Source organism: Mustela nigripes, chromosome 1, assembly GCF_022355385.1.
Source record: "Mustela nigripes isolate SB6536 chromosome 1, MUSNIG.SB6536, whole genome shotgun sequence".
NCBI lineage: Eukaryota > Metazoa > Chordata > Mammalia > Carnivora > Mustelidae > Mustela > Mustela nigripes.
The window spans coordinates 194,424,019-194,447,856 of NC_081557.1; positions in this window are offsets into that span (position 1 = coordinate 194,424,019).

The window sequence follows — 23,838 nt, forward strand, 5'->3', positions numbered from 1 at the left end:
GGACCTACTTTATCAACACAAATCAGAGTTAAGATGTGAATGAATTCACTCATGAAAGGAAAGACTGACGGAGCATTGATGAAAAAAGCAACAGTGCAACTTAATCTCTCAGTGTAGAGGAAGTCTTAAGACTAGCAATTGAACAAACTCATCAAACATGTATTATTGTCAGTCCGAAGCCAATAACAAGCCACATTCATTTATTCATTTACCTTTAAAAAAATCTGTGAAGCTAAAGAGGTTTAATTTGAAACAATATAGAAGTAGAATTGATTTTACCATTTTCTCTAATCTAGTAAAACCCTAAAGAAATATAAGGAACGTAAAATTCTAATAGGTAAAGTATTTTTCCAGCATCATGAGCATACATCACAAGCCTCCTCAAAACTGTTTTAAGAAATATTTGAAATTAAGTGAAAATTATTAAATGCAGTGTCTAAAGAAACATTGATTTGTTATTATTCTTAAAAAGAATGATATAAATGAATAAGAATTCTAATAAGTAATGTACCAGTGATCAAAGGGAGAAAAAAAGATAAAACAATAATACAACAGATTAGCCTTGCAAATCTGAAAATTTGAGTTCTGGCATATATTAGATTTAGAGTTCAGGCTGCTATTTTCCTTTCTTTAATTTAAAACAAAACAAGAACTGTTTGACCAAATGCATAGATATATTTAATGTACTATTCTATTTTGAATCATGTTATTAAATATCACACATTGTGCTTACATTTTTCATAAAATTATATAAGCATAATTATAACATGGAAGTTTTTTTCTCCATAATATCATCATTTCTCCATGATAAAGGATAAAATAATTTAAAAGAAAAGCAATACTGATGCAGTGAATGTTACCATTTTGTGTCTTGTTAAGTGCTCCTTCACAAAAAGTTGCAAAAAGAAGTAGCTAATTTGAGGACTATACAACTTTCAGTGCTGTAACAAGAATGATAAACATCTGACTTCTTTTCCAGCTACTATTTTGATTTTCTGTGATTTATCACAATTTCCCAAGCTTGAGTATCTATTGATTAAACGTAAATTAACACCAGAGATAAATATCTGTGAAAGGGAGACTTTAGGATATACCAAAAGATTTGAGCACTAAATAGAGTCTTGACTGAATGGCTTATATCATTCTATCCAGTCTTGGAAGCTGATCACATTTCATTTTGTTATACTCAACAAGGCATATCAGTGCAGTTCAATAATTAATATATTCTATATTCTAAGTGGAAAGAAAGCAAGTAACTGGTATAATCTGAGGAACACACTAGGACAGACCCTGGCAGGGATGAAATACAGGGATGGAAATTTTTGGAAGGGGTATTTAGGAAGATAGCTAAAGAACTGCATGAGGAACACTCCAGGACAGAGATAAGGTAATGGAAAAAGAGAGTGTTACGATAAAGAACAAGTTTTACATTCTTCTCCAGCTTGACATGGGCCATCTCTGAATTTTATTTCCCATACTGCTGAGTGTGTGAAATTGAGAACTAATAAAATCACTTAAATTTCCCAAGTGGTCATTAAAAACATGCATTGAGAGCAACTTATACTTAGACAAATATATAGTAGCATTTATCAGTAATATATTTTCTTCTTTTTCTAAATTTTTGTGTTATTTTACTCACCATACAATACATCATTAGTTTTTGATGCAGTGTTCCAAGATTCATTGTTTACATATAATACCCAGTGCTCCGTGCAATATGGGCCCTCCTTCATACCCACCACCAGGATCACCACTCCTTCACCTCCCCTTCAAATCCCTCAGTTTGTTTTTTGGAGTCCACAGTCTCTCCTTCTTTGTCTCCCTCTCCGATTTCCCCCCCTTCACTTTCTTATCTTTATGTGCAAACTTCTAACTACTTCAAAGACATTACTTCATTCAATACACCAAAATCACTTTGAAGTAAAGAAATTAAACATTTTAGAGAAGGAATCCAAGACACACAAAAAGTTGAGGAGCTTTTCTAGTATAAATCAGCTATCAAAGGGAAGAAGCTGGTATTTTAACCAGACTCTTCATTCCAAGACCTTGGATATTTACTCTTATGCTACATAAATAAATTCCAAAACTGGTGGGAGCCTATTTAAAAACTGAACCAAGGATTTAGTCTTATTAGTACTGAAATTTGCATGACACTGACAATTCCACCACAAACACCATCCCCATAAAAATCATTAAAATTTCTTGTTTATTAGGCAGGGTCTCATTCAATGGAATTTATTATTAGAAAATGAATTTTTTAAAATGTATACATACAAAGGATAAAGCTTATTTTTAATAATGGGAAATTGGAAATGACATGGCTCCTTCTTTAGAGAAATAGCATACCTGGGACTATTAAGTATACATAAGAAATGTGAAGGCTTTGTGGGAACATGGCAAATTGTATACAAACCAACAAAAAGTAAAACATAAAAAAGGTTAAATTCACAATTCTTTATAAACTATATTTTAACTGTATATAAAATTTACAGCTGAAGAAAAATGCATTCAGAAATATAAAAGAAACTAGATATTTTAGGATAGTAAAAACGAATGTTTATTTTATCCTTTCTATATTTCTTTTTCTAACATGCAATTTTACTTTTAATAGGATATTATTGAATGGAAATTTGGAGCCTTTTTCTCTGGAAGGTTATTCAGCAATATTTCTCTGCTCTTTGACCTTTAATTCCTAGGAATTAATCCTAGGAAATCCAAAGATTTCCAACATCTAGTTTCATAGTGCAATTATTTGCGACAATAAGACATTGGTAACAAAGTAGGTATTTGAAATAGGTATAACTTTTGTCTCAATCTTGCATCATCTATACAATAGAAATAATCAGGTCATGAGTATTTAGTAGAAAAATAGTTTATAACATAGGACCCTGTCAAGAAATAGTGCAATTAGTTTAACTGTCTTATCTCTGTGCGTTGAATTTATAGGTAATTTAACTTTTTAAAGACCTCCACTTGTCAAATTTTCAGTGATTAGCTTACATAGTATTATGCTTATTTTTGCAAGAAGCAAATATGTATGTCTATGTCCCAAGAGTCACTGTGAATTTTCATTCAAAAATTAGAAAAAACAACTTTTTTTTAGTGTTTAAAACCCCTTTTCCCTAGAAAATTATATAATATAAATTATATTTTTATTTGATGGCAAAGAATATTTTTATTTGATGGCAAGATCTACATACCATATGAAATTAAATCATTTCCTTTGCTTTTAATCAAGATACTCTCATTTTTTGGTCAAATTTTTATTTAAATTCCAGTTAATTAACACATATGGAATATTGGTTCCAGGAATAGAATTTGGTAATTCAACACTTACATATAGTACCCAGTGCTCAATATAACAAATGCCCTTGTTAATACTTATTAATAATACCATCATTTATTCAGCCCATTCCCCACCAGGAACCCTCAGTTTCTTCTCTACAGTTAAGAGTCTCTCATGGTTTGCCTCTCTCTCTATTTTTTCCCTTCCCCTATGTTTATCTGTTTTGTTTCTTAAATTCCACATCTGAGTGATATCATGTAGTATTTGTCTTTCTCTAACTGATTTATTTTGCTTAGCATGATACACTCTAGTTCCATCCATATCAATGCAAATGGCAAATTTCATTCCTTTTTAATGGCTGAATAATATTCCACTGTGTAAGTATGTGTGTGTGTGTGTGTGTGTGCATGCAAGTGTGTGTTGTGTGTGCACTTCTTTATCCATTCATCAGTTGATGGACATTTGAGTTCTTTTTTTTTTTTTTAAAGATTTTATTTATTTATTTGACAGAGAGAGATCACAAGTAGATGGAGAGGCAGGCAGAGAGAGAGAGAGGGAAGCAGACTCCCTGCTGAGCAGAGAGCCAGATGCGGGACTCCATCCCAGGACCCAGAGATCATGACCTGAGCTGAAGGCAATGGCTCAACCCACTGAGCCACCCAGGCGCCCCTGGACATTTGGGTTCTTTCCATAATTTGGCTCTTGTTGATAATGTTACTGTAAACATCAGGGTGAATATGCCTCTTTAAATCAGCATTTTTTATCCTTGGGGTAAATACCTAGTAGTGCAATTGCTGGGTCAAGCTATTCTCATTTTGATTTAAGTTATGCTAAGTAAAACAACAGCCAAATATTCATATATGGAGTAAGATTTATGTTTGTTATATGTACCTCCATTTATTTAAACCCATTCCCTAACTCTTGCTCTACTTTAAAATATGAGTAGTAATTACAGCTTTGTAGGATGACCCTTCCAACAAAAAGCTGACATATATTTGTTCGATAAAAACCCATTATTATCTCTGCAACCTGTACCTTGTCGACTGTGGGCAAACAGAACAATTTAATCTCAAGTACTTTCAATTATTCTTCTAAGTAGTGCCTTAGATGACTTTTTAATAAAAGATTCTTTTAAAATTAGGACCTTCTGAATTATAGTGTGTCAAATTTTCAACACACAGAAAATTGGTACTGAAAAATTCATATAAATATAAAATAAACATGTCTATGTATATTCTAAATTTGTTTGCAGTGGCATCAGCAAGACTTACAGTAGGGATACTCTACCAATTTCAAGTAAGTATATTTAGAATATGCTAAAATTAAATTTCTTTGTTTTTTTTTAAAGGTCACTTTTATTTTTTGTATTATAGCTTTATCATAATATTATCTATGAACACTATTCAAAAGGCTATTTTATCTTTAAGAATGTATTTTTTATTAGTCAAGATAAATTACATTTATATTATAATGTTTATGTAAGTTCTAAGTGATTGGAAGACTTTACTATTCAAAGATCATTTCTAGGGGGCACCTGGGTGGCTCAGGGGGTTAAAGCCTCTGCCTTCGGCTCAGGACAAGGTCCCAGTGTCCTGGGATCAAGCCCCGCATCAGGCTCTCTGGTTGGCAGGGAGCCTGCTTCCTCCTCTCTCTCTGCCTGCCTCTCTGCCTACTTGTGATCTCTGTCTGTCAAATAAATAAATAGAATCTTAAAAAAAAAAAAAAGATCATTTCTATAAATAGCGTTATGAAGTGATATTACTTTATCACTTGACTAGCACTGTAGCATCATTTTCAAGGAATTTATCCTTGAAATCCAATGCATTTTAAGAAGGTTAATTAAGGTCAAATTTATAACAGGATGGGATAGAATTTAGAATCAAAGTAAAGTAACTTAATATTAGACTGTGAAATTGTTCCCAATAGAATACATTGATGTTTAGGAGAGGAGAAATAGAATGGGTAAATAATTGTACCACACACATAAAGGAATGTCTGCATATTCAGAGATACTGATGCATCTGTAGCTCAGTGCCTCTAGCTGAAAAATTCTTTAGGTCATTATATTAACTTCCTTGAGTTGCTGTAACATATACCACAAACCGTGGTTTAAGGCAATAGAAATTTATTGTCTCATAGTTTTGGAAGCTCAAGGACTGAAATAAGGTGTTGGTCAGGAGCCCAGCTTCCTCTGAAATCAATAAAGGGGATCCTCCTTTGCCTCCTTTTAGAATCTGGTGGTAGCAATCAATTCTTGGCATTTCTTGGCTTACAGTTGCATACTCTGCTCTGCCTTTGTCATCACATAGATTGCTCCCCATATGTCTGTGCTTTGGCCATCTATTTTTACAAAAACAGCACTCATAATGAATTACGGGAGCACTTTATTCCAATACGAGCACATCCTGACTTAACTGACATACATTAAAATGGCCTTATTTCCAAATAAGGTCACATTCTGAGGTACTTGTGTTTAGAACTCCAACATATCTTTTGTAAGGGGAAGAATGGGGGACACAATTTTACCAATAGCAGTCATGATAACTATTGTATGAGGTTCTTTAAAAAAAAAAAAAAAAGTGACCTCTCTATATTAACTGTTGGCAGTGCTGTACAAGTCCAGAAATATTTAGAACTCAAAGCATAACAAACCATTCTACCATAACACATCTAGGGGTGTGCAGCATAAAAGAGCAGCAGTGCCTCAGGAAGTCCTCTGTCACTGTGATAAGAATGCTACCTCTTCAAATGAAGGAAAGGGTTTTTTCCCACCACAAAAGCAGTTGTATAAGATTTAAGGTTTTCAACACAAAGTGATTACTTGTAGTAGAGGTTCTACTGAGTAGGAACCTTCTCCACATGAAGCATTTGTCTTCCTATACTGCTCCTCCTAAATCTTGACTGAAGCTTCTTTGTAAGATTTAGATTATGTAGTCATACTAATTTATAGAAACGTTAATAGTATGGATAAAAATATTACACAGAGGCACCTGGGTGTCTCAGTCAGTTAAGCGCCTGATTCTTGATTTCTGCTCAGGTCATGATCTTACGGTGGTGAGATCTAGCCGTGCTTCAGGCTCCACACTGGAGGTGGAACCTGCTTAATATTCTCTCTTTCCCTCTACCTCTGCCCATGCTTGTCCTCTCCCTCTCTCTCCCTAAAACAATAAAATTTTTTTTTAAATGCACAGATTTTAATTTTTTCACTGTTTTATTTCTATTTTAATCAGCTTTCCCATTTGCCAAGTTGTTATTTGCATCATTTTCTGTAGACATTGAACAAGAGTAAAAGGGCCATATCTTTCTTTCTACTATAAACATATAATCAAGCAAGAATTTACTTGGGGAAAATATAATTTAATTCACATTTAAAAAATTTTCCATGGGTATAAGATGTCACAGTTCCAATATTCGCTTTCAGAGAGAATCTACAATCAGGAGTTAAGATAGGCTACCTTGGAACCACACCAAAATATTAGCAAAAATTATTTTTTCAAAAGATTCTCTTTCAAAAAATCCCCAACCCCATCATAATATTATAGGTCCAAATATTCATAATTTCTGTGGTAAACATGGCAAGCTTAGTGCTATATGTCATCCAGTTATACATTTTTAACAAGCTAATTGTGTAGAGAACTTACAATGTGCCATTGTTTGATATATTTTATATATGACTATTTAATGCTTACAATTATCAGCACATGTTTTATATGTAGAAATTTATAGAGGGTGTATAAAATAGCTAGGTGATTTCAATTCCTTAAATGACAGTTTAAATACATGGAAAATAGTTAACATTATATTGTGTTGAATATTTGACCCCAAACACTGGTGGGCTTATTTACAAGATTGCAATAAATATCAAGAAATGTTATAAGTCCATGGCCACATTTTCCTTTGTGTTAACATGTAATTTTAAGTTACCCAACACTGTTGTTAGTCCTAATAGAAAAAAAAATTATCAATTCACCTCATAGATATCTCATGCATCAACATTGATTGCATGCTTAAATCAGAAAAAAAGTCTTGTTTATACAATTCTCCAATTCTTCTTTGTACTGCCTGCTACAAACGGTATAGTAAGAATAATAATGTATACATACATTTATTCTCCTATACCTCTGGTTTACTATCATGGGCCAGATAATTAAATCTAACTTTACTGCTATTGTTTTTAAGATAAAGCAATAGCAATGAGAGTATGCAACAGATTTTGAAAACTTGCAAATGTTTATCAAAAAGTTTATCAAGCTATCCTTCCAGTCCATATATTAAGGCAATTTTCTACTTCATACATATCTGCATATATTATTGAATCTGTCATTTTTAAAGGTATTTTTTTTCATAATACTGGAGCATGTATGTTTACTCAGAACAACTTGAGAAAAATAAAACAGTTGCTTAAAATCTTACTACCAAGACAACAACGCAATTGACCTTTTTTTTCCTCCCCTCATATACTTTTGGTTACTCTGTTTATATCTATTAGGTTAGCTCAAAGTCAACTTGTAAAAATTGAAAACCTTTCTCTGCATACACCACTTTCCTCCAGTGGTCTCTGTGTTTGTACGTAATACTACATTTCACTAAAAACCTGGGAATTGAGTGGTATAAAACATCTCTATTGCCCATTTATCCAATCAGTCTCTAAATGATCTTAATTCAGCTTGTAATCATACCTTTTAGATTCTTTCATCTTCTTTTATTCCAAGACAGTTTTGCTAAATTTCCATACAATATCAATCCTCCCTGTAGTTAAACTGATCAAGTCATTCTCATTATTGAAGCCCTGTATTAATTTCTCATTGCTCTAAATAAAGTCCATACTCCCTCACACTCCTTAGAATGGTTTTTCCCAGTGTGTATTTTGTTTCCCTTATCTTCGATCTAGAAATAGCACTGGTTAATGAAATTTTTGAGACATGTTTTTGAACCATGCTTATTTTTAATTCTTTCCCATTTGAGTGAGTCTCTTACCTATTGGCTTTAAGCTTATTCTTTCTTATATGTTCAGTTTGCTTCTTCCTCATCCTTCCTCCATCAACAGACTAAAATCTCTAGGACCTGTGCTACCTGCACTAATAAGCATTTACTGACTCATAGAATAGACTGAATTCCCCTGTTCTAAGCCTATAAACTTTAATATTTCCCTTAGACCAGACTCCCCTTTTACCGTAATTCTTGGTATAATATATTTCTCCCAAGAAAACTTGAAAATATTGAGAAGACAGGGGATGACTGATGTCTATCTTCTTTATTCCTATATCCCAGTAAAGTGCACAGTGTTGGTATCTTCATGGGGAAAAAATGGAACATTTGTAGATCTGATGAATTAATCAAATAGTAATTTGTTCCTCTAATTTTCCACCTTCAACATTTAAGCGATTTATTGCTTTTCATTATTCAAATAGCATTGCATTGAATAAAACTTGCTTTTATATGTCTACATATATCTATAATTATTATATTTAAATACATTCTATGAGAGCACTCTTTGGCTAAATATATATAATTTCTAACAGTTTTGTACAGTATTAATTGTGTTCAAAAAGATTTATAGCCATACATAACTGTATTGTACATTTTTCCTGCTACTAAAGGTGTGTTGACAATTTTACATCTAAGGCAATTTATCTATAGTTGGTTGATGTATTTAGGTAGAAGTTAATAAATTAAAAAATATATATATAGTACAATTACGGATCACTATCCAAATACAACTAATGTGTGTATATATATATACACACATTATATATATATATATATATATATATATATATACATTTAAAATTTGGTAGTTAAAAATTGTTTTCCTTAATTATTGAATTTTCTTACTTTAAAATATTGAATATTTATTAATGAGCATTTAATATTTACTTTTTATTTTAAAATATGAGAACAAGGAATGAATGTTTTTATAGTCTTACTTTCCAGAAAACTTATTTGTGTCTTTGGATCTTGATTATGATGATGATGGTGATCTCTGTCATTATTGCAATTATGAAGGCAGCACTTGCATAACCAAGACAGAATCTACTTTCCAACTTCCTTAATTCTGTGGTTACTAGAATGAGTTAGAGAAAAAAATCAAACATTTTCTGTTTATATTTGAAAATCTATATCAGACTTCTCAGCAACACTCCTTTTAGCAAAGGTTTAGGTTACATTTTTGTGATTCCAAAGCTTTATTTGGACATGTAATAATTCATAAAATGTCCCATTTCTAAATCTTCTTGTAGCTTCCATACAGATATAACATCAAGATCAAGTGGTAAGATCTCCAGCAGCATCACCTCATATGTGAGGTTATATCCTATGCCAAACTTTGAATGTATCATAAAAACATTGAATTACCTCAGTAGTTACATGTCTGAGAAAAAAAAAAAAAGGGACATTTAACTTTGCAGCACTGCAGTGCAAAGTATCAGCTGTCACTGACTTCAAGAACACCATCAACTTCTGCAAATGTTGTCTGAAAGAAATTCAACAAATATATTGCATGCCATCCCAAAATAATGAGTTCTCTTATACTTTTACTAAGTGTTATTGACCATAGCAAATGACAATATCTAATGCAAAAGTAGATTATCGATTATACCACTGCACCGCACTAACCAATATTGTCAGAAAATTATCTGAATTTTTAAAAATCACATTTGTTTGAACTACAAAGTTATTAACACTATTTGGGTGCCATTGTTGCCCTAAATCTAATAGTATCTTTTGTGGTTTTATTTATTATTTCATCCTACATATGTTTGTTTCAAAAGACAAAGGTTACTATTTCCACTTTACAGATGCAGAAAATGGGAGTTTCTAATATTAAGCAATCAGTGGCAGTGTCAGGAGAAACACATACATCTCTATGCTGTAATTATGCTATATATATAAGCATATATATATTTTTTTTTAATTTATTAACTGCTACCTAAATACATCAGCCAACTATAGTTAAATTGCCTTAGATGTAAAATTGTCAACACATCTTTAGTAGCAAGAAAAATCTTACAAACTTAAAATTGTAACATATAATTATCAAAATTTCAAGATCCCAGTTTAATCAATCTGCATTTAGTTTATAATTTATAGCAGTACTAGTGACTGGCTAACTAGTGTAATTGCTTCTCATGATTCATTTGACTTCTTGACTTACTTAAATCCTCCCTGTCTTATAGACCACTTTTTAAAAATATTATGGCGTGTTTTGTTTTCAGAACATGGAATTTTGGTAGACTTATCTACATCCAAAACAAAATAGCAAATGTATTTTTAGAAGGGATTCAATAAATATTTTATTTAATGTTTAATGAATAAATAATAAGTGTGCCTGTGTGTGCATGCGTGTGTGTGTGTGTGTGTGTGTGTGTGACAGAGAGAGAGAGAGAGAGAAAGGTACTGGACAGAGAATCTGTTGGCATAGGGAGTTGCATGAGAAAAGAAATAGAGGCAGAACAAGCCTTGTTGCAGTAGAAGACTTCCAAGTGTCATAGATTATGTAAGTTTTAGGTGGCAGTACAACATGAGGTGGGATACAAAAGGAGAAAAGGGGGGCACCTGGGTGGCTCAGTGGGTTAAGCCGCTGCCTTCGGCTCAGGTCATGATCTCAGGGTCCTGGGGTCGAGTCCCGCATCAGGCTCTCTGCTCAGCGGGGAGCCTGCTTCCCCTCTCTCTCTCTGTCTGCCTCTCCGTCTACTTGTGATCTCTATCAAGTAAATAAATAAAATCTATAAAAAAAAAAGGAGAAAAGGTATGAAACAGAATATTGCATTCAGTGGTAGGCTGGATTTGGTTTAATGTGCTTCTCTGTAGCATCTCTTCACTAGCCTGAGTTCAGTTATGGCACTGTTGGATGTCTGAAATCAGATATATTGAGAATACTTACATACTGAAAATCAAGAAATGGTATAAATCAATTATTTTCCTTTCAGAGTGGCAGTAGTTAAACCTTTCCCAACATACTACTTCATGACATGAAAATAAATTTACACCTTGTGCATTAAAATAATTTTGAAGCCTTTTTTTTTCTCAAGATTTTTATTTATTTGACAGAGAGAGAGACAGATCACAAGCAGGCAGATAGACAGGAAGAGAGAGGGGAGGAAGCAGGCTCCCTGCTGAGCAGAGAGCCCATCACAGGGCTTGATCCCAAGACCCTAAGACCATGACCTGAGCCAAAGCAGAGGCTTAACCCACTGAGCCATCCAGGCACCCCAAATTTGAAGTATTTAAAAGAATAAAAAAAAACTTCACTTGACTTTTTAAAAGACAGAATGATTCCAAGGGGTAAAAGTTTTAAGTAAAACCTCATAGTTAAAAAATATTTCTATATTCTATATAAGAAATTATGGAGGTAGCACTGAATATGAGGAGAGGAACAGAAAACAAAAATATATATGAATGGTGCTTTAATCTTCTAGTGATTATACTTTTTATGCTTGGCATCTACACACAGTATAGTATTGTGATGAAGGTCAATTTTCCAAAAAATCCTTGGCAAATGACACTTTATTTATTTGAAGACAAGCAGAGAGATATTCCAGGGAATGGCAGTGAACGTATGCTCCCATATACCAGAAGCAAACATGGAAACTTACATATATAATAAACTGCTGGGAGGTTAAAGACATCAGACACAATCACTAATTAAAAAACAAAACAAAACTATGCATAATGAATATCAACTTTCTATGTAGCATAAATGTAAATGATGATTCAAATGCCATTTTATATTTTTAGATAATTGTACCTATAGAAATGAATCTGGTTGTCCTGTATCTATTTATCTAACTTCTGTTCTTTCTCTGTTATCTTTCTTGCATACTTAAAACTATCATCAAAGTCACCTCTTCTAAAGAATTTTTATCAGACTGTGTTATTTAACCTTTGAGTCTGTTTCCACGTTTTACAACTTGTGAACCTTGAGACATCATTCACACTAGTGAAGGTTACCAGGACTTTGAATCCTAGATATACATTTATAGTGGGAGATTTTCCCAATATGAAACAGAGTAGTTGAATCTATACAAAACTGTAGTATTATGGGTTTAATGAGCCTATCAGGAAGATTGTGTCCCTCTTAAAGTTTAAACTTTTAGGGGGAAAAAACTTCCAAACCATTTTCAAAAGATATATTTGAAGTACTTTTTATACAAGATAAAATTATCTACCTTTATCATTTTTTTAAAAATGAGAGAAAAAAGTATAAGGATGAATTAATGATTCTATACTATCTATGGACTCAGCCTGATGCGATCAGCAATACATTTGAATGTAAAGTGCTGTTAAGCATAAAAGAGTTTTAAAAACATTTTTTCTTTGTGTGAAAGTATTTTCTATATGTATAACTTCAAAATACATGTTCCAAAGTCTTGCTTATAGAAACTTATACTTAAGAATCTAAATATCTGTTTTAAGGAATTCTTCAAAATCCTTATTAAAATATAATAATAAATTATATCTAATGGTTTTTCAGAATATAAATCATTACTTCTGAGTTGTAAATTAGTCTGATTTCATTTTGAATAATTTTTCATCATTTAGTCCCATAATATAGATTATAAAATACCTGAAACAATAAAATCTCCATGGCACATAGAGTTTAATATAATGAAACTTAAATTTGTTTTATGTCTATTATATTCCCAAGTGCTCTAGTAGTGAACAAGGCAGTGGTTCTATTAGATTTCTTTTGCATATATATATTTCATTACATCATTTAAAAACTTTGACATGTGCAATCACACCGTTATGTCTAAAAACAAACTTTGTATTCGAGTAAGATTTTACATCTCCTAACTGTGTAAATCCAGAAAGAAAGAAATTCATTTTACATGAATAAAGAATAAGATTACACAATGTTTGGGCAAAAGTATCTTTAAGGACATGTATAGTTACTTTATCCATTATTTTTTAGTACTTCCTTATTATTAATATTGTAAATATAAAAGATCAGCAGTATTTAGGGCATGAATTTATGACATTTTAAATTTGAAATGTCTCATAGTAGCAATAGCATATGTTAAATATGGTAATAGCTACAAATTTGAAATAATCTATACAAATTCAGAATATATTTGGCATGTCTTTTAGAGGTTTTTTTTTTTCAGAATATAATTCATTACTTCTGAGTTGTAACTGAAGCAGTTAAATATGGTAAGTCCAGTTAAAAACATTCACATTGTCTATAAAACATGGAATGATGCTTATGTATAATGATATAAATTCAAAGGCTTGTGGAGCATGAATATAGCATAATTAAAATTACAAAACAGGATCATTGATGGGGAAGAGGGTCATTTTTAAAACAAAGTTTTCTATTGCTTTCAGTTTATTCACTGGGATTATATTTCCTTTATGTTTACAATATTAATAATACTCTAAAATTTTGTGTCTTAACATTTCATTTGTCAGAATGGCATCAATTTTGCTGGTTTCTCTGAGTCATTGAATGTAATGTATGAAAACTCAGTTGTAAGGCAGCCTGAGAGAATACAAAATTTATCATAGAAAGTGCTACATCCTGGGAATTTGAACACCAGAACTGTCAGCTAGACCATATTACTACTCATTTTAAGTGTCCATAATAAGGGCCTTTAAGACTTATAATACCAGTTTATATCATATTTTGTACCTATAATTTTATTGTTGGATTTTGCTCCTTTTACTTTTTTGCCTATGTTAAGATTTATGTTTCCATTTTTCTGAAGATTTTATTTATTCATTTGAGAGAAAGGCAGACAGACAGACAGTGTACAAGCAGGGGGAGAGGCAGAGGGAGAGGGAGAAACAGACTCTCTGCTAAGCTGGGAGCCTGACATAGGGCTCAATCTCAGGATCTGGAGATCATGACCAAAGGCAGAAGCTTAACTTTCCGAGCCACTCAGATGCCCTAAGTTTACATTTTAAAATAAAATAAATGACAATTTATGCCAACCATTTACTAACTAAAAGTCAGTTCTTGTATATATGTTATTTTAAGGACTTTGACCATTACTCTATGTCATTTAAAAAGAAAGGATGAAGGACTTTGAGGCCAAGGAGCCACAGAATCACTACGACTGCATGCTTGGGAAAATGAAGTGTGGATTCAGGGCGGCCAGTTAGGGTGCTGATGCAGTACTTTGGGGGACAGATATTAACATTTTGGAGAGGTTGGAGTGAGTAGAATTGAGTAGAAATAATGAAAAGTGATTAGTTCCTCTATATATTTTGAAGATAGAATTAATAGGATTTATAGATTTATAGACAGATTATAAGAGTGTTTAAGAAAAAAAAAAAGATGAATTTGGCATGTTGCCAAAATTATTCTTCTCAGCATCTGGAAGCATAGACTTGCCTAGGGTGGTAAAGCTGCAGATCAGGGGCACCTGGCTGGCTCAGTGGGTTAAAGCCTCTGCCTTTGGCTCAGGTCATGATCCCAGAATCCTGGGATCAAGCCCCGCATCGGGCTCTCTGCTCAGCAGGGAGCCTGCTTCCTCCTCCTCTCTCTCTCTCTGCCTACTTGTGATCTCAGTCTGTCAAATAAATAAATACAATCTTAAAAAAAAAAAAAAGACTGCAGATCAGCAGAATTTAGGGCACGAATTTATGACATTTTAAATTTGAGATGTCTTGTACTAGCAATAGCATATGTTAAATATGGTAATAGCTATAAATTTGAAATAATCTATACAAATTCAAGATATCATTGGCATGTCTTTCAGAGTTTTTTTTTTTTTTAAATCAGGAACCTGTGATCTATATTTTAGTGAATGATAAAATGAGAAGCATAGACTTTTTGCTCTTGTTCATATACAAAATGTTGGATTTTATTTCTCCTAAGTATGGAGTTATACATGTCCTTTGAGGTACAGTGTAGGACTCTGGGCTGAAGGCACAAATGTGGTAGTCATGTGCATATTTATAGATGGCATTTAAAGGCCAGAGCCTGTGTAATATCATCAAATGAATGAATATGGATGAAATGAGGAGAAGCTCAAGAAATGAGTGTTAGAGCCTTTCAGTGTGGAGAAATGAAAGAGAAGAGGAAAAACCAGGAAAGGATCCTCAGAAGGGATAATCAGTGAGTGGTAGGCAAACTGGTAAGATGTGGTGACCTGTGATGCAACTAATTTATTTCAAGAAAGAATAGTATTTATTTTTGTTAAATTCTCTCATAGGTAGGGTCAACTAAAGACTGGCAAGTTACTTATTCATTTGGCAGCATGTAGGTTGACAAGAATGGTTTTGAATTGAGGAGTTGAGTGAATTCTACTGAAAAGGATGATGAGAGAATTGGAGACAACATGTAGATAGCATCTTTTTAGGAATTTTTAAAAAATGATTAGAGAAAGCGGGTTTTACACGATGGGAAAGGGATGATCATGGGAACACTGTGGCTATTTTTCCACAGGAAACGTGAACTTCCAGAACATAAAAACTTGGTGATATAGGAGAGGAAAAAAAAAAGAACTCATTCAGGTATCATTTTTTTTTAATTTTTTAATTTTCGAGTATGTAAGAAGTGATGGGATTGGATTTAGATAAGAGCAAGATTAACACATCATGAGTAAAGATCAGAGTCTATAGACACAGGAAGAGTCAAGACTGTCAATGACATGCGTCTAGTGTGTATCTTTTTTTTTTATCTTTTGTTTTAATTTTTGATTTTTAATAAACATATAATGTATTTTTATCCCAAGAGGTACAGGTCTGTGAATTGCCAAGTTTACACACTTCACAGCACTCACCATAGCACATACACTACCTGATGTCCATAACCCCCCCCCCCCTCCTCCCCCCCCCCCCCCCCAGCAACCCTCAGTTTGTTTTGTGAGATTAAGAGTCACTTAAGGTTTGTCTCCCTCCCGATCCTATCCTGTTTCATCTATTCTTCTCCTACCCCCCTAACCCCCAACGTTGCATCTCCACTTCCTCATATCAGGGAGGGTATATGATAGCTGTCTTTCTCCAAATGACTTATTTTGCTCAGCATAATACCCGCTAGTTCCATCCACATTGTCTCAAATGGCAAGATTTCATTTCTTTTGATGGCTGAATAGTATTCCATTGTGTATATATACCACATCTTCTTTATCCATTCATCTGTTGATGGACATCTAGGTTCTTTCCATAGTTTGGCTATTGTAGACATTGCTGCTATAAACATTCTGGTGCACGTGCCCCTTCAGATCAATACATTTGTATCTTTATGGTAAATACCCAGTAGTGCAATTGCTAGGTCAGAGGGTAGTTGTATTTTCAACTTTTTGAGGAACATCCATGCTGTTTTCTGGAGTAGTTGCACCACCTTGCATTCCCACCAAGAGTGTAGGAGGTTCCCCTTTCTCTGCATCCTTGCCAGCATCTGTCATTTCCTGACTTGTTTATTTTAGCCATTCTGACTGGTGTGAGGTGATATCGCATTGTGGTTTTAATTTGTATTTCCCTGATGCCGAGTGATGTGGAGCACTTTTTCATGTGTCTGTTGGCCATCTGGATGTCTTCTTGGCAGAAATGTCTTCGTGTCTTCTGCCCATTTCTTGATTGGATTATTTGTTCTTTGGGTATTGAGTTTGCTAAACTCTTTATAGATTTTGGATACTAGCCCTTTATCTGATATGTTGTTTGCAAATATCTTCTCCCAATTCTCTCAGTTGTCTTTTGGTTTTGTTAACTTTGCTGTGCAAAAGCTTTTGATCTTGATAAAATCCCAATAGTTCATTTTTGCCCTTGCTTCCCTTTCCTTTGGCAATGTTCCTAGGAAGATGTTGCTGCAGCTGAGGTCGAAGCCTGTGTTATCCTCAAGGATTTTGATGGATTCCCTTCTCACATTGAGGTCCTTCATCCATTTTGAGTCTATTTGCATGTGTGGTGAAAGAAAAGTGTCCAATTTCATTTTTCTGTATGTGGCTGTACAATTTTCCCAACACCATTTATTGAAGAGGCTGTCTTTTTTCCATTGGACATTCTTTTCCGCTTTGTCGAAGATTAGTTGACCATAGAGCTGAAGATCTATTTCTGGGCTCTCTATTTGGTTCCATTGATCTGTGTGTCTGTTTTTGTGCCAGTACCATACTGCCTTGATGATGACAGCTTTGTAATAGAGCTTGAAGTCCAGAATTATGATGCCACCAATTGGCTTTCTTTTTCAATATTCCTTTGGCTATTTGAGGTCTTTTCTGGTTCCATATAAATTTTAGGATTATTTGTTCCATTTCTTTGAAAAAAAATGGTGGGATTTTGATAGGGAGGGCATTAAATGTGTAGATTGTTTTAGGTAGCATAGACATTTTCACAATATTTGTTCTTCCAATCCAGGAGCATGGAACATTTTTCCATTTCTTTATGTCTTTCTCAATTTCTTTCATGAGTACTTTATAGTTTTCTGAGTATAGATTCTGTGCCTCTTTGGTTAGGTTTATTCCTAGGTATCTTATAGTTTTGGGTGCAATTATAAATGGGATTGACTCCTTAATTTCTCTTTCTTCTGTCTTGTTGTTGGTGTAGAGAAATGCAACTGATTTCTGTGCATTGATTGTATATCCTGACACTCTACTGAATTCCTGTACAAGTTCTAGCAGTTTTGGAGTGGAGTCCTTTGGGTTTTCCACATATAGTATCATATCATCTGTGAAGAGTGATAGTTTGACTTCTTCTTTCCTGATTTGGATGATTCAATTTCTTTTTCTTGTCTGATTGCTGAGACTAGGACTTCTAGTACTATGTTGAATAGCAGTGGTGATAATAGACATCCCTGCCGTGTTCCTGACCTTAGTGGAAAAGCTTTCAGTTTTTCTCCATTGAGAATGATATGTGCCGTGGTTTTTTTCATAGATGGCTTTGATAATATTGAGGTATGTGTCCTCTATCCCTACACTTTGAAGAGTTTTCATGAGGAAGGGATGCTGTACTTTGTCAAATGCTTTTTCAGCATCTATTGAGAGTATCATATGGTTCTTGTTCTTTCTTTTATTGATGTGTTGTATCACATTGATTGATTTGCGGATGTTGAACTAACCTTGCAGCCCTGGAATAAATCCCACTTGGTCGTGGTGAATAATCCTTTTAATGTACTATTGAATCCTATTGGCTAGTATTTTGGTGAGAATTTTTGCATCTGTGTTCATCAAGGATATTGGTCTGTAGTTCTCTTTTTTGATGGGATCCTTGTCTAGTTTTGGGATCAAGGTGATGCTGGCCTCATAAAATGACTTTTGAAGTTTTCCTTCCATTTATATTTTTTGTAACAGTTTCAGGAGAATAGGAATTAGTTCTTCAAATGTTTGGTAGAATTCCCCCGGGAAGCTGTCTGGCCCTGGACTTTTGTTTGTTTGGAGATTTTTAATGACTGTTTCAATCTCCTTACTGGTTATGGGTCTGTTCAGGTTTTCTATTTCTTCCTGGTTCAGTCGTGGTAGTTTATATGTCTCTAGGAATGCATCCGTTTCTTCCAGATTGTCAAATTTGTTTCTATAGTGTTGCTCATAGTATTTTCTTGTAATCTTTTTATTTCTTTGATGTTAGTTGTGTTCTCTCCCCTTTCATTCATGATTTTATTTATTTGGGTCCTTTTTTTTTTTTTTTTTTGGTAAGTCTGGCCAGGGGTTTATCAATTTTATGAATTCTTTCAAAGTACCAGCGCCTAGTTTTGTTGATTTGTTCTATTGTTTTTTTGGTTTCTTTTTCATTGATTTATGCTCTGATCTTTATGATTTCTCTTCTCCTTCTTGGTTTAGGCTTTCTTTCTTTTTCTTTCTCCAGCTTCTTTAGGTGTAGATTTAGGTTGTGTATTTGAGACCTTTCTTGTTTCCTGAGAAAGGGTTGTACCACTATATATTTTCCTCTCAGGACTGCCTTTTCTGTGTCCCACAGATTTTGAACCATTGTGTTTCCATTATCATTTGTTTCCATTAATTTTTTCAATTCCTCTTTAATTTCCTGGTTGACCCATTCATTTTTTAGAAGGATGCTGTTTAGTCTCCATCTATTTGTGTTCTTTCCAAATTTCCTCCTGTGATTGAGTTCTAGCTTCAGAGCATTGTGGTCTGAAAATACACAAGGAATGATCCCAATCTTTTGATACTAGTTAAGACATGATTTAGGACCTAGGATGTGATTTATTCTGGAGAATGTTCTATTTGCACTAGAGAAGAATGTGTATTCTGTTGCTTTGGGATGAAATGTTCTGAATATATCTGTGATGTCCATCTGGTCCAGTGTGTCATTTAAGGCATTCATTTCCTTGTTGATCTTTTGCTTGGATGATCTGTCCATTTCCGTGAGGGGAGTGTTAAAGTCCCCTACTATTATTGTGTTATTGTCGATGTGTTTCTTTGATTTTGTTATTAATTGGTCTATATAGTTGGCTGCTCACATGTTAGGGGCATAGACATTTAAAATTGTTAGATCTTCTTGTTGGATAGACCCTGTGAGTATGATATAGTGTCCTTCCTCATCTCTTATCATAGTCTTTGGTTTAAAATCTATTTGATCTGATAAAAGGATTGCCACCCCTGCTTTCTTCTGATGTCCATTCGCATGGTAAATTGTTTCCCACCTCCTCACTTTAAATCTGGAGGTGCCTTTTGGTCTAAAATGAGTTTCTTGTAGGCAACATATAGATGGGTTTTGTTTTTTTTATCCGTTTTGATATCCTGTGTCTTTTGATTGGAGTATTTAGCCCATTATCATTCAGGGTAGCTATTGAGAGATAAGAATTTAGTGCCATTGAATTGCCTGTAAGGTGACTGTTACTGTATATTGTCTCTATTCCTTTCTGATCTACTACTTTTAGGGTTTCTCTTTGCTGTAGTGACCTTTTCAATATTTCCTGTAGAGCTGGTTTGGTGTTTGCAAATTCTTTCAGTTTTTGTTTGTCTGGAAGCGTTTTATCTCTCCTTCTATTTTCAATGATAACCTAGCTGGATATAGTATTCTTGGCTGCATGTTTTTCTTGTTTAGTGCTCTGAGTATATCATGTCATTTCTTTCTGGCCTGCTAGGTCTCTGTGGATAAGCCCACTGCCAATCTAATATTTTTACCATTGTATGTACAGACTTCTTTTCCCGGGCTGCTTTCAGGATTTTCTCTTTGTCACTAAGACTTGTAAATTTTACTATTCGGTGATGGGGTGTGGACCTATTGTTGTTGATTTTGAGGGGGGTTCTCTGCACCTCCTGGATTTTGATGCTTGTTCCCTTTTCCATATTAGGGATATTCTCTCCAATAATTCTCTCCAATATACCTTCTGTTTCCCTCTCTCTTTCTTCTTCTTCTGGAATCTCAATTATTCTAATGTTGTTTCATCTTATGGTATCACTTATCTATCGAATTCTCCCCTCATGGGCCAGTAGCTGTTTGTCCCTCTTTTGCTCAGCTTCTTTATTCTCTGTCATTTGGTCTCCTATATCACTAATTCTTTCTTCTGCCTCATTTATCTTAGCAGTGAGAGCCTCCATTTTTTATTGCACCTCATTAATAGCTTTTTTTATTTCAACTTGGTTAGATTTTAGTTCTTTTATTTCTCCCAAAAGGGCTTTTATATTTCCAGAAAGGGTTTCTGTAATATCTCCCACACCTTTTTTTGAGCCCGGCTAGAACCCTGTGAATCGTTGTTCTGAACTCTAGATCTGACATATTACCAATGTCTGTATTGATTAGGTCCCTAGCCTTCAGTACTGCCTCCTTATCTTTTTTTTTGTGGTGATTTTCTGCCTTGTCATTTTATCAAGATAATAGTATATGAAGGAGCAAATAAAATATGGAAAGGGTGGCAAAGAACCCAGGAAAATGTGCTTTAACCAAATCATAAGAGACCCAAATCGTGGGAGGGAGAAGAGGGATAAAAAGCTATTGAGAAAAAAAAATTAAAATAAAAAAAAACAAATAAAGAAAAAATATAAAATATAAAAAAATAAAAAATATATATTAGATAAACTAGTTAAAAAACATTTAAAAATAAAAGGGTAAAATTTTTTAAAATTTTAGCAGAAGAAAAAAAATTAAAAAAAAAATTAAATTAACTGCTAGACTAAAGAATCATGGGGAGAAAACCATGAGTTCCGTGCTTTGCTTTCTCCTCCACTAGAATTCTGCTGCTCTCCTTGGTAGGTGAACTTTGTCGTGGCTGTATTTCTTGTTGATCTTCTGGGGGAGGGGCCTGTTGTAGTGATTCTCAAGTGTCTTTGCCCGAGGCAGAATTGCACAGCCTTTACCAGGCGCTGGGCTAAGTAATCTGGAGCTTTTCGCTTTGGGGAGATTTTGTCCCCTGAAAGCTTTCCATAGATTTCCAAAGGATGGGAATGAAAATGGTGGCCTCCCAGTCTCTGGCCCAGAGGAACGGAGAGCTGGAGGTCCCACTCATCAGGACGACCTCAGAGAAAAGAGCCCAACCACTCCTGTCTCCCTGGCCTCTGGCCGTGCTCTGTGCTCACCGAATCTGGGACTGGTTCAAGGTAACCCCGAGCTGAGAGCTCACTCCTCAGCTCTGTCTCTGTAGCCAGCTTCGCTGGTCCAATACCTGTGAGCTCTGTGACACTCAGACACCCCCGATCCTTCTGTGACCCCGTGGGACCTAGGGCCCCACTGGCCCCACGTGGGCTTCACCCCGGTTTAGCCTCTGGAGTAATGTCCCTCAGTGGAGCAGACTTTTAAAAGTCCTGATTTTGTGTTCCATTGCTCCACTGTTTGCAGGGAGCCGGCCCCTCCCCCTGTGGTCTATCTTTCCATCGCTTTGGATTCACTTCTCTTCCAGTCCTATCTTTCAGAAAGTGGTCAATTTTCTGTTTCTAGAATTGCTGTTCTTCTTATCTTCAATCTCCTGTTGGTTTTGTAATTGTTTGCAATGGTTAGATAAGCTATCTAGCTGATCTCCTGCTACCTGATGTCATCTCAGCCTGCTACTTCTCCACCACCTTGACTCATCCCCTAGGGTGTATCTTTAACAGTATTTTCTGTTGGAGTTTTGTTCTATTAGGTAGCATTTACATTAAAAAAGAAAAAGGGAATTTTGGCTTTGAACTTATACAATGTGGAGTGATATTGGCATTTAGATGTTGTGATGGTGGAGGTGGAGGTCTGTGGAAATTCTTAGATGAATTTATCACCTGGAAGTGCGAGTGGATTATCAGTTGGAGGAGTGTATGGAATTCATGAAATGTTCACCTAGGAGGTTTGGGCATAGGATGTGTAGGATAATTGCAGTGAAACATTAATAACTTACTTGAAGCTTGTGAGCAGGAACTTAAGTAGTATCACCCAGCATTTTAGGGTACAACTTTAGATACATTCAATTGCATAAAGGCCATAGATTGTTTTTAATGGAGAAATGTGTGTCATTGAAAATAAATTATTGTGAAATGATAGCTTTAAAACAACCACTGGTAATTTGGAAATAGCCTATAAATTATTTTCCGTTGAAGAAATATCTATATTCTGATAAATCATGAAGGACACTCCAGAATTAATGAAACATATGGATACTATTAATCAGATGTAATTTTTTGGTATACAAGTTCAGATATATCAACATTTTCCCTCAAGTTTTATACAAAACATATATTTAGGGGTGCCTGGATGCTCAATCATTAAGTATCTGCCTTCAGCTCAGGTCATGATCCTGGGGTCCTGGGATCAAGCCCCACATTGGACTCCCTGCTCCATGAGAAGTCTGCTTATCTCTATCCCACTCCCCCTACTTCTGTCTCTTCTTTAGTTGTCTCTCTCTCTGTCAAATAAATAAATAAAACCTTTAAAAAAAACATATTTAGGATGTAATATTAAAAATAACAAAGAATACCAGGTTTTGTATTTAAAGAATCAAAAATTTGGGGTGCCTGGGTGGCTCAGAGGGTTGGGCCTCTGCCTCAGCTCCAGTCATGATCTCAGGGTCCTGGGATCAAGCCCTGCATCAGCTCTCTGCTCAGCAGAGAGCCTGCTTCCCCCCATCTCTCTCTGCCTGCCTATCTGCCTATTTGTGATCTCTGTCAAATAAATAAATTAAATCTTAAAAAAATTAAAAATTTAATTTACTCAACTGTAATTAAAATTGAATTTAGTTGTGAAATCATGTCTTTGCCTGTGAAAATTAATTATTATAATGAAATTTAGTATAGCCTTATGAGATTTTTAGTACAAATTTGAATGCAAACATTTTGTTATTTTCCAAGAATAAAAGTGATTAAAGGAAAAACTTAAGGAATTCATTACAGTAAACAGATCATATCAGGTTTTTGTTTGCTTGCTTGTTTTGTTTTCTCAAAATAATACCAAGTAAAACCTTTTGAGAAAGGCAATTTCTATAACACTATCAAAATGTATATTTCCACATCTTTGAATTTCTGTGTTTTACCTAGGAATAGAGCTAAAATGCCCTTTCTCATATTGCTTTGACATCCTAAGCAGATACATGATCAGATGAATTCTACAGGCTTCTTACAAAATGGGAAGCTGATCCTATAGTTCTGAATTTAACCCCCTTTTATTTCCACACAGACAAACACATACTCAGACAAGTCAGTCCTATTATGTCTTGAGATATTTCTTTTAAAAAAGTGGTTTTATTCTTCTAATAT